This window comes from Eptesicus fuscus, chromosome 1 (genome assembly GCF_027574615.1).
Source record: "Eptesicus fuscus isolate TK198812 chromosome 1, DD_ASM_mEF_20220401, whole genome shotgun sequence".
Taxonomy (NCBI): domain Eukaryota; kingdom Metazoa; phylum Chordata; class Mammalia; order Chiroptera; family Vespertilionidae; genus Eptesicus; species Eptesicus fuscus.
This window is the reverse complement of record NC_072473.1, coordinates 66,890,224-66,900,894: the sequence shown is the minus strand read 5'-3', so window position 1 is coordinate 66,900,894 and position 10,671 is coordinate 66,890,224.

Sequence of the window (10,671 nt, the reverse complement as noted above, 5' to 3'; positions counted from 1 at the left end):
TGAATGCTGCATAAGTGCAAGTACTCATTCTGAGAATATGAAATAGTTCAGTGTGGCTGGATTACAGAGTATAAAGGGAAAGTGTTGAGATATGAGTATGAAAAAAAAATCAGCAGAGACTCTGAATGCCATACTAAAGAGAGTAAGATTTCATCCTGAGAGTGATAAGAAGATACCAACGAATTTTAAATATTAAAAATGTCATTACCTGATTTAATTTTTAAGATAAAATTGTCAGGAGGTTGGAGGATGGATTGAAGGTAGAGGATAGGGGAGCTAAATTAAAACATGAGGTTGGAGATGAGGCCATTTCCATAATATGGGCATAAAATTATAAGGATCTAAATTAAGCAATTGTCAGAGAGATGGAAAGGAAAAGACAGATTCAAGAACTGTTTAGGAGACATACTCTACAGGATTTGGAGGTCAGCTTGGGTTGGTGGGCAGTGTGAGGGAAAAGGTTTAGTAAAGGATGATGTCAAGAATTATACCTCAGAGAAATGAAATAGGAAACATAGGAAGAAGAGTAAATTCTGGAGAGGGAAATTGTGCCTTCAGTTTAGGTCATGTGAGTTTAAGTTGCCTGTTGGACCTCCACATAGGTAGTTTTATATATGAGTTTAAATGTTAGGAAAGAAACCTGAGTTGGAGATAAAGACTTGAAAACTGGCAGCATGTGGTGCTAGCTGAAGATAAGGGAATGTGTGGATTTAGCTAGAAAGAGAGAATAATTATTTGGAAGCAACAATACTTAATGGATACATTTAGAAAGAGAAAATCTGGAAAGAGAGTAAGGAGGAGTATACAGAGATATAAAAGGAAATTACCCTGGTTTTTGTTAACTTTGCTAACAGAAGCAAGAACATAGAAAATTTTATAGTGAGGATGGCAAATGATCTTTGATGTTAAGTAAGATTAATTCACTTTACAAACATGTTCTGAGTGCAAACTATCTGCCAAATCCTGCTGTAGGGATATATAGGATAGAAAGAATCCTTTGGATTTAGCAACAGTGTGGTCAAGATGACACTTCAGTAGAGCAGATTTGGTACTTGATGAGGGCAACATCAGGTGGTAAAAATGGCAGTGAGTTTAGGAGAAGATGGTACTGACATAGTAAGTACCATAACTGACATTGTGAGTTCCATAATAGTGCAGACCTGGCTGGTGTGGCTCAGATGGTTGGAGTGTCATCCCATGCACCAAAGGGTAGCGGGTTTGGTTCTTGGTCAGGGCACATACCCAGATTGTAGTTTCCACCCCCCTTCTTCGATCCCTGGTCCAGGTGCATATGGGAGGCAACCAAAGGTTCTCTCTCACATTGATTTTTCTCTCTCCCCATCTCTCTTCCTCTCCCTCTAAAGTCAATAAAAACATATCCTCAGGTAAGGATTAAAAAAACACACACATAATAAAGCAATTCGGGAACCTTAATGGACTGAGCTAGCATGGAAGCCTTCCTACTATAAACACCTGAAAATGTTGGCTAAAAGATAACTGGGGTTTTAAATATATGGTGAAATATCTGTGCTCTCAAGAAACAAAGGGAAATCCCTTTGTGCCTAAGGAAACTGAAAGGTAGATTGGTAAGTACTTTGGCAGCTTTGGCATAGGATGAATAAGTAGTGAGAAGAATAAAAGAGAGCCCATACTAACTAGGGGTTTTGGTTTTAAATACCAGCAGAAAGAACCAGAAAAAAATCCTTGGGCCCATTCAAGGTGGAGGCAACATTATTAGATGCGTGTGATTCCAGAAGAAATAAATCATAATAGACTATTGAATAAATACATGTTTTCACACACAATTTCAGTATCTACTCTTTTACATGTAAGGGTAATAATAATCACTAACAAAATAATGGCATAATTATAAGATTTTTCCCCAAATATCAAAGATCACTGTAATATACAAACTCTTCAGAAGTTTGAAATTGAGTTCAATCTCTCCAACTCAGTTTTTAGAACTGCTGTAACTAAGGACTGTACAAGAAAGGAAAATTACAAGCTATCTCATTTATAAACATAGGTGCAAAATGCCAAAATAAAATTGCAGCAAACAGAATTAAGGTAAAAATAAATTACTTAATTAAATAAAAACCATAACCAATTAAATTTTAACCCTGGGTGTCCAGAATTACATTATTTTTATTAACAGTCTTGCCTCTCCTAAAACATACATACCTAGCTACAAGAGTTGTTCTTTCAAATAACAAGTACAGTGATTATGTGTTTGTTTTTTTCTGCCTGGGGTCAAAATAAGTTATGAGTTAGAAGCTAACTAAAAATATCCCATTCAACTGACTAGCTAAATGGGAAATACCTTTCTAGAGGAAGTTCATGTTCCTTCAATAAGTTAACCAATAGGTTGTCAATATTTATTTTAGTAGAAAGAAATCTTAGAATCACTGAAGTGTTTTCTTCCTAACAAAAGACCCCTCTCCATCTAAGCATCAAATGACTTTTTACATTTACAAACAACCAATATATTTTTTTAAAGTCTCAGAAAAGTGTTAAGGAGTGTATGAATACAGACGGTTATAAATTCCTATTGTGTAAAAACACATGTAGCTTTCACACAGAAAGGCTACAATGTTCCCTTAATTTTATACTCAAATATAAACTATAGCAACTATCCATGTTGGAGATAGGCCCCTGTTTAATTCCACAATTTAAACTGCATATCTTTATTCCATAAATTACATTGGTTTTCCATTTTGAAGGGAAAATATTGGTGTGTGTTTTTTCTCTTTGTGAAATAAATTAATTCTCTCTGGTTCCTTGGAATGGAATATATTTGGAATGATGCTTCCATTTTTAAAATTGATGCTTATAGGTTACAAATCTAAAGGCTCTGAATGTGGTTGACACACTGTAAATCTTCAGATTATATTGCAATGTCCCAGCTAACTTGAGAGAAAGAGATCATCTGACAGTCTTTTGAAAATAAAATGTTAGAAGTGTTATTTAAGAGAGGACACATAGCTTGTTAGAACTGTATCAGTTAGACAACATGTATTGAGTGAACACCTTACTTGGTACCAGATCTGATGTTAACTGTGGAAGACGTAGCACATACTATGTCAGACCTCACCCTTACTCTCATGAACTTCATGGATTAGAAACACTCTTGCTTCCAAACTCTCCAGACCTGCCCAGCCATTGAAAGCAGCCAATCATATATTTTCTTCTTTTGCCTCCTTCCCAGGGACATGCTTGGTTTGATGAACCATACAAAGAATCCGCTTTGACCAAATAAGGTCTGAGTCCTTTCATCTTGTCATAATGGTTTCTCATCACTCACAGAAAACCTTGTACTTGAGATAAGAATTACTTGTAATTTATCTGAAAGCATTATTAGTTATCCATTCCCAATTTCTTTCAATGTTTAAACATGTTTAAAAGAAAAAAGAAGAGATTTTTGAGATACCTAAATGAAACCTGTTTCTTAAGACTGGAAAGGAATCCAAAAGTGTGTCAATAAAAGGGATGATTAAAACATTAAAGACTTGTAAACTTGAGGCCTCAAGACCAAATGAAGTACAGCACACTTGTTAAACGAATGAGCACATAAAAATGCATTATTATTTTAATGGACGATTTTGAAAGTTTCAGGATTGGATTTTGGGAATAGTCTAGATAGGTTTCATTAGAATGTATTGAACTGTTAGAGATTAAGCTATATTCATTATGTCAGAGTACCGGAAGTCATGTCTACTTCACTTATTTTCTTTGAGGGGTACATTGCAACCACAAAAGCATGCAGAGTGAAGAAGTCAACACATTAAAAAAAAAAATGAAGACCTATACCAAGTGTGCTTTACCTTCAGTTGTAATAATAAAGAAGATAACTAATCTGTGTCCATTTTGTGGTGAGTTATAAAACTTGGCTAGCTTTTGAAAATTGTGTTCTTGTCCATTCTGTTCATAAGCTATACCATCTGAACTATAGAGGAAGACCACAGAATCAAAGTAACCTGTTTTAATACCTTTTCATCATTTTCCACTAACTTCAGGCACACATTTAGCTGTAAAATTTATTTCCACTGTATTTACTTGGTGGCTATGTCACCGATCTGTTCAGAATATTAAACTCACACGCTATAAATATTGTAATAATGGAGAGAGTTCATCTTAGTGTAAATTACAAATTTTTCCTCTGGTTTGAAATAGTCTCAAATAATGCCCACATATGAAAATGGAATGCTGAAATTGCCTACAGTCTTATGAGAAAATTTGTATTAAAAAGCACAACAATAAATTAGACAGCAATTCTTAAGACTGTTTGTTTAATGAAGAAGATATTGAGTTGTATCTTGGGTAGTACAAGCTCTATTCAAAAGAATTTGTTGCTGAGACAATAGCTATTTGCAATAATATCTTAGGTGAGAGACTGGGATAGCAATGTTTCACGCTTTGGAGCACAATAGAATATCTTTTTCTTTTTTTTTTTCTGATAGCTTGCTATCAGGTCCCTTTACTTTCGTTTCTTGAATCAGGTTTTATATTTTGTGACCCAGTAGGCGACATTGGTAGACACCTCCCATAAGGTCTAAACTCATCCAACGTTTGCTAGTTCCTATTCAACTGAAAGTGGTATCTATGATCAAATAAAATACAAAGAGTCAACCAGTTAAACAAGAAAAAAAAAAAAAAAAGGAAGTGGTATCTATGGCATCATGCAGCACTGCTAGGGTTTGGCTAAGTGGGTTTCCAAATAAGGTCTAACCCTGCAAGGATCAATGCTTCTGTTTAAATTTCTTTTTCTCAAAAGGATCTTTCTAAAATGTATTGTACTCTATACGATTATAATATAAACACAATTGAATCCCCTCTTAATTACTCAGAGTTATCATTCTTAAATATATAACTATTATGATATCTATTCAGTTGCTAAATAAAATTGTACAAATACTAAAGTCAGGAACTCACTCTCTTAAAAATTACTGTTATTGGACTGGATTTCGGTCATTTTCCTCTTTCTCATAAAGTGAAAGAAAAGATTGTGCAGCAGTCTGATCTCCTTTGGATGAAGCATGACTACCTTTCCGCAAAATTGATTGTTGAACCGAAATCTAAAGAAGCCTTCTCCTGTCATGGTTTTGCTTTGTAGAAATCTTTACTGTTGCTATTGAACTCTTTTTTTACTTGCTGGTATCATTTGGAACATCATCCACTGTTTCTTAGACTTATCACAATGCACCATAGTGTGCTTTTTCATAAAAACTGTAATTCTTGCCCTGGCTGGTGTGGCTCTGTTGGTTGGAGTGGTGTCCCATACGCCAAAGGGTGGCGGGTTTGATTCTCGGTCAGAGCACATACCCAGGTGTGGGTTCGATCCCCAGTCGGGGCACAGTTGGGGCGTGCGGGAGACAACTGATCGATGTTTCTCCCTTCCTCTCTCTAAAAATCAATAAAAAAAATTTTAAAGCCTGTAACTCCTCAGATTGAAAAAAAAAAGTGTTCTGTGGCTGATGTGTTTATAATGGGACATGGTGATGTACCTAAGGACTATGGAGATAGAGAAGCCTTATTCTCCCCGCCACAACCATCAGACACACACACACACACACACACACACACACACACACACACAGTTCTATTGCCAAAGAGAAAGAGCCTAGAGCCTTTGTGTTTACAGGCCTCCTGAAAACTAGTGAAAATGAAATGGTTGTTAGACTCAGAAGACTACAGAGCACGCTGCAATGTGATGTCAATTATCTTTTTGCCACTGGCCTTTTGTTTCCCTTTCTCTGGTTGTTCATGTTTTCTCCAGGACTTCTGTTTTTTCAGATTTTGTACCTGGAAGACTGACTTTTCCCAACTGATAAAATGTATTCTCTATTGATGAACGAACCAATCACAATATAAGGCGATGACCTGCTCTTGGCTCTTTACTATATTCGTTCCTGCCTATTGTAGAAAGGATATTTGAGATTCCTGGGTATCTGTAAAGCATTCTTCTAGTTTTAAACTTATTCTATCTTGATATTTATTTATTTTAGAAAATACCTAGTAACCATCTGCCGTGTGCCATGCACTGTCAGGTATCGGATATAAAGTTGAGAGCAACTGAGCTGTGATGCCTGCTCTCATAAAGCTTCAAGTCCCAGGCAAAAGATAGAAAAGCAAATATTGGCACTAAATTATAACACTACATGTAGCTCTCTTTCTCTCATGCTATCAATGAAGTGTGGTACCTAAAGAAGTGACAAGGAGTTGCTCTGCCTTTGTTACAACAGCTCAGGATTAATTGCTACACTAACTTATGAGAGGGTTTTATCTAGGTTTTGTTTGGTGTTAGCAGAAATACTAGACATGGATAAGGTTTTGTGACATTACTTCTCTGTATATAACATTTTGCAAGGCACAATTTCTATGGAATTCCATGCAGTTAACAAATAAACTGATTTTGAGACTTTTTGTCTTCTACTGCACTTAATAGCCATAAGTCTAAGAGGAACTATATGGTATGAAAAAACTTCTAGGTCCCATTTGATATTGCTTCCTTCAAAATCAGTGTTTTATTTCACATTAAATATTTTGAATTTGATTAGTATTATATTTTAAGAAAAATAGTCACATTTGTAAGTGTCCCTATTTAAAAACAAAAAGAAAAAAAACTATTCTTGAATTTGAGTTTGGTGTGCTTTTATGCATTAGGGAAAAAAAATAGAATGTGCCCATACATAACTCTAGCTTTCATACTGTGTTCTTCTTCTTCCCATGTATTGCAGACATTTGTCATAGAGATATTTATTTCCAAACAATTTTTAATAATTTGCACTTTATAGTCAAAAGCAGCTAATAATGTTTGAAATATCTAGAGCACCTTACAATTATACTAGAGGCCAGGTGCACGAAATTCGTGCACGGAGGGGGGTTGTCCCTCAGCCCAGCCTGTACCCTCTCCAATCTGGGACCCCTTGAGGGATGTCCGACTGCCTGTTTAGGCCCGATCCCTGGGATCGGGCCTAAACGGGCAGTCGGACATCCCTCTCACAATCCAGGACTGCTGGCTCCCAACTGCTTGCCTGCCTGCCTTCCTGATTGCCCCTAATCGCTTCTGCCTGCCTCTCACAATCCAGAACTGCTGGCTCCCAACTGCTCGCCTGCCTGCCTTCCTGATTGCCCCTAACCACTTCTGCCTGCCAGCCTGATCACCCCCTAAACCACTCTGCTGCCAGCCTGTTTGCCCCCAACTTCCCTCCTCTGCTGGCCTGGTCACCCCTAACTGCCCTCTCCTGCAGGGTTGATCACCTCCAACTGCCCTCCCTTGCAGGCTTGGTCCCTCTCAACTGCCCTCCCTTGCAGGCCAGGTGCCTCCCAACTGCCCTCTCCTGCTGGCCATCTTGTGGTGGCCATCCTGTGTCCACATGGGGGCAGGATCTTTGACCACATGGGGGCAGCTATATTGTGTGTTGCAGTGATGATCAATCTGCATAGTACTCTTTTATTAGATAGGATAGAGGCCTGGTACAGGGGTGGGGGCCAGCTGGTTTGCAGGGTGGGGTGTCCCTGATCAGGGTGGGGTTCCCTTGGGGCGTGGGGCGGCCTGAGTGAGGGGCCTGTGGTGGTTTGCAGGCTGGCCATGCCCCCTGGCAACGCAAGCGGAGGCCCTGGTATCTGGAATTTATTTTCCTTCTACAATTGAAACTTTGTAGCCTGGAGCGGAGCCAAGCCTGGGGCTCCCTCCGAAGCCCGAAGCCATTTGTGTTGGGGTTATAATTGAAACTTTGTTGCCTTAAGCAGGTGGGCCTGGCCAGGGTGTGCGGAAAGCTTTGCTTCCCCTGTTGCCGGCGGCAACCCTGGCCTGCTCTCTCAAGCTCCATTCTGCCGCCATTTGTTTGAATTTGTTTACCTTCTATAATTGAAACTTTGTAGCTTGAGTGGAGGCTTAGGCCTGAAACGGCTGGCAGAAAGCTTGGCTTCCTCTGTTACCTAGGAAACCTTGCTCTCTGTGGCTGTAGCCATCTTGGTTTGGGTTAATTTGCATGCTCGCTCTGATTGGATGGTGGGCGTGGCTTGTGGGCGTGGCTTGTGGGTGTGTCGGAGGTATGGTCAATTTGCATATTTGTCTATTATTAGATTAGATGCTGCTATGTACCTTGTACTCTAATGAAAATTTAAAGAAAGGAAAGAGTTTATAATTCATCTCTGGAAATAAACGTATATCAATAAAATTGATGTGTCTTATGGGTGGTTTTAATATCTCAGATTTCTAAATCTAGTCCCACTGTCAAATTGAAAAGTAAATGGAAATACAAGCAGCTTATTAGATTGATTATTAATTATGTCTTTTACATCATAATTAAGACATACATATTTTCTGAACACCTATTGCATACCTATGGCAGTATATTGCTAGGAGTTGATAATGATCAAGAATTAGGTGTCTGGTAGATGGTGCATTCAGAAAGGTAGTGATCTTAGAAAGAAAACTAAATTTTACTGAAGAGTTGAGGTATTTCCTAGATTCTGTTGTAAATCTGCAGGCTGGATGTATAGATAGCACACTAAATTTGACCAAAATAATTTTGATTCCCATAATTTTAGGAGCATTGCAGTTGATGGGAAAAGGATTGGATTTGCAACTAGAGACCTGAGTTTCAATTGCTACTTTTTATATTTTACCTTTGGTCAAGTCATTTCAGCTCTCTGAGCTTCAGTTTCTTTGTTTTTAGAAGAGAGAAAATATAACTTGTCCTGCAAACCTCACGAGATGGTTGAGAGAATCATATAAAAGAATGTGTTTTCTGATCTAAGCTTATTTCTACAACTGTAATGTTATCTTATTCCCATCCCTATTTATTAACAAGTATATGGCGGTTACTTTGGATTGTTTATTTAGAATGAAAGAACTGTGATACTGACTTGTACCATTACACAGCCTATCCATCCCTTTTTCAAATTTGATGGAGCTTGACATATTCTAGAGTTCACAATTGGTGCTACACTGCTATATGCCTTATACTCTAAGGAAAACACCTAGAAGAATGTCTTCACATTTGAGTAATAGTTTCAAGTTTTCTAAACACAGGGAAACTCCTGTTTCAATGTGCCAAACAAGCGCATCATTTAAAAACAAAGCAAATCCTATATAATAAAGAGGTAATATGCAAATTGATTATCACACCCTCACAAGATGGCTGCCTATGACCAGGCTGGCAGGGGGGTTAGTGAGGGATGACCAAATGACTGAACAGCAGGTTGTGTGGGGCGACCAGGCTGGCGGCGGGAGGGGGGGGTGGGGCGTGAGGAATGACCAGGCAGACAGAGAGGGCAGTTGGAGGTGACCACCCGGCAGGGGGGACAGTTAGGGACAACAAGGCCAGTAGGGGAGGACAGTTAGGGGTGACCAGGCAGGCAGGCAGGTGAGCGATTAGGAGCCAGTGGTCCAAGATTGTGAGAGGGATGTCCGACTGCCGGGGATCGGGCCTAAACTGACAGTCGGACACCCCTGAGGGTTCCTGATTGGAGAGGGTGCAGGCTGGGCTGAGGGGACCCCCCCCTCCATGCATGAATTTCATGAACCAGGCCTCTAGTGTATCATATTCCTCTAAAAGTAACCAAATGCTATGTTTTAAAAGGTTAGGTCTAGTGATGTTCTCTGTTCACAAGAATATACATATATTGCTTTTTCATTGCCAACAAATTGTCAACCTTTGTCTCTCTTCATTTTTTATCTTGGAAAACTATGTGCAAAATTTATTTTCTATATTTAGTGGAAGTTATAATACTAAGCACTAAGTGTTTTGATGCAAGAATATCATTTATTCCCTTCTAGTCAGAGAAATAAATATCCTTTGACATCTGCGGTCTTCTTTTTTATGCTCTGTCTCTTTTCCTGGTTCTCTCCTTCTTCCTCTTGTTGAAGTTTCTCTTTTCTGCAGCCATCCCCACCTCCCAACCACCCCATGATTTCTTCAGATTCCTGTTTTATTGTGTTGGCAAAATTTCCCTCCCCTCTAGCCTTTCTACAGAAGGCTCTTTTTTACTAAATAAGGTCTTAATTAAATGAAATTGTCTTCTGGACAATTGGGGTTTGCTTTGTTCTACTTGGTTTTGTTTTTTTTTTAAATATTTTTATTGAGGTATTATATGTGTACATATCTTACTATTACCCCCCCACCCCACACCCACACATGCCCTCCCCCACCCAGAGTTTTGCGTCCATTGTTTATGCTTATATGCATGCATACAAGTCCTTCGTTTGATTTCAAAACTCCCCCACCTTTCCCAAACTTTCCCCCAGTAATTTGAAAGTCTGTTTGATGTTTTATTGTCTCTGTATCTATCTTTTTGTTCACCACTTTATAATGTTCTTTACTATCCCTAAATGAGTGAGATCATGTGGTATTGTTCTTTCATTGACTGGCTTATTTCACTTAGCATAATGTTCTCCAATTCCATCCAGGTTGCTGCAAATGATGAGAATTCCTTCTTTTTTATGGCAGCATAGTATTCCATTGTGTAGATGTACCACAGTTTTCCGATCCAGTCATCTGCTGATGGGCACCTAGGCTGTTTCCAAATCTTAGCTATTGTAAATTGTGCTGCTATGAACATAGAGGTGCATATATCCTTTCTGATTGGTGTTTCTAGTTTCTTCGGATATATTCCCAGGAGTGGGATTACTGGGTCAAATGGGAGTTCCATTTTCAGTTTTTTGAG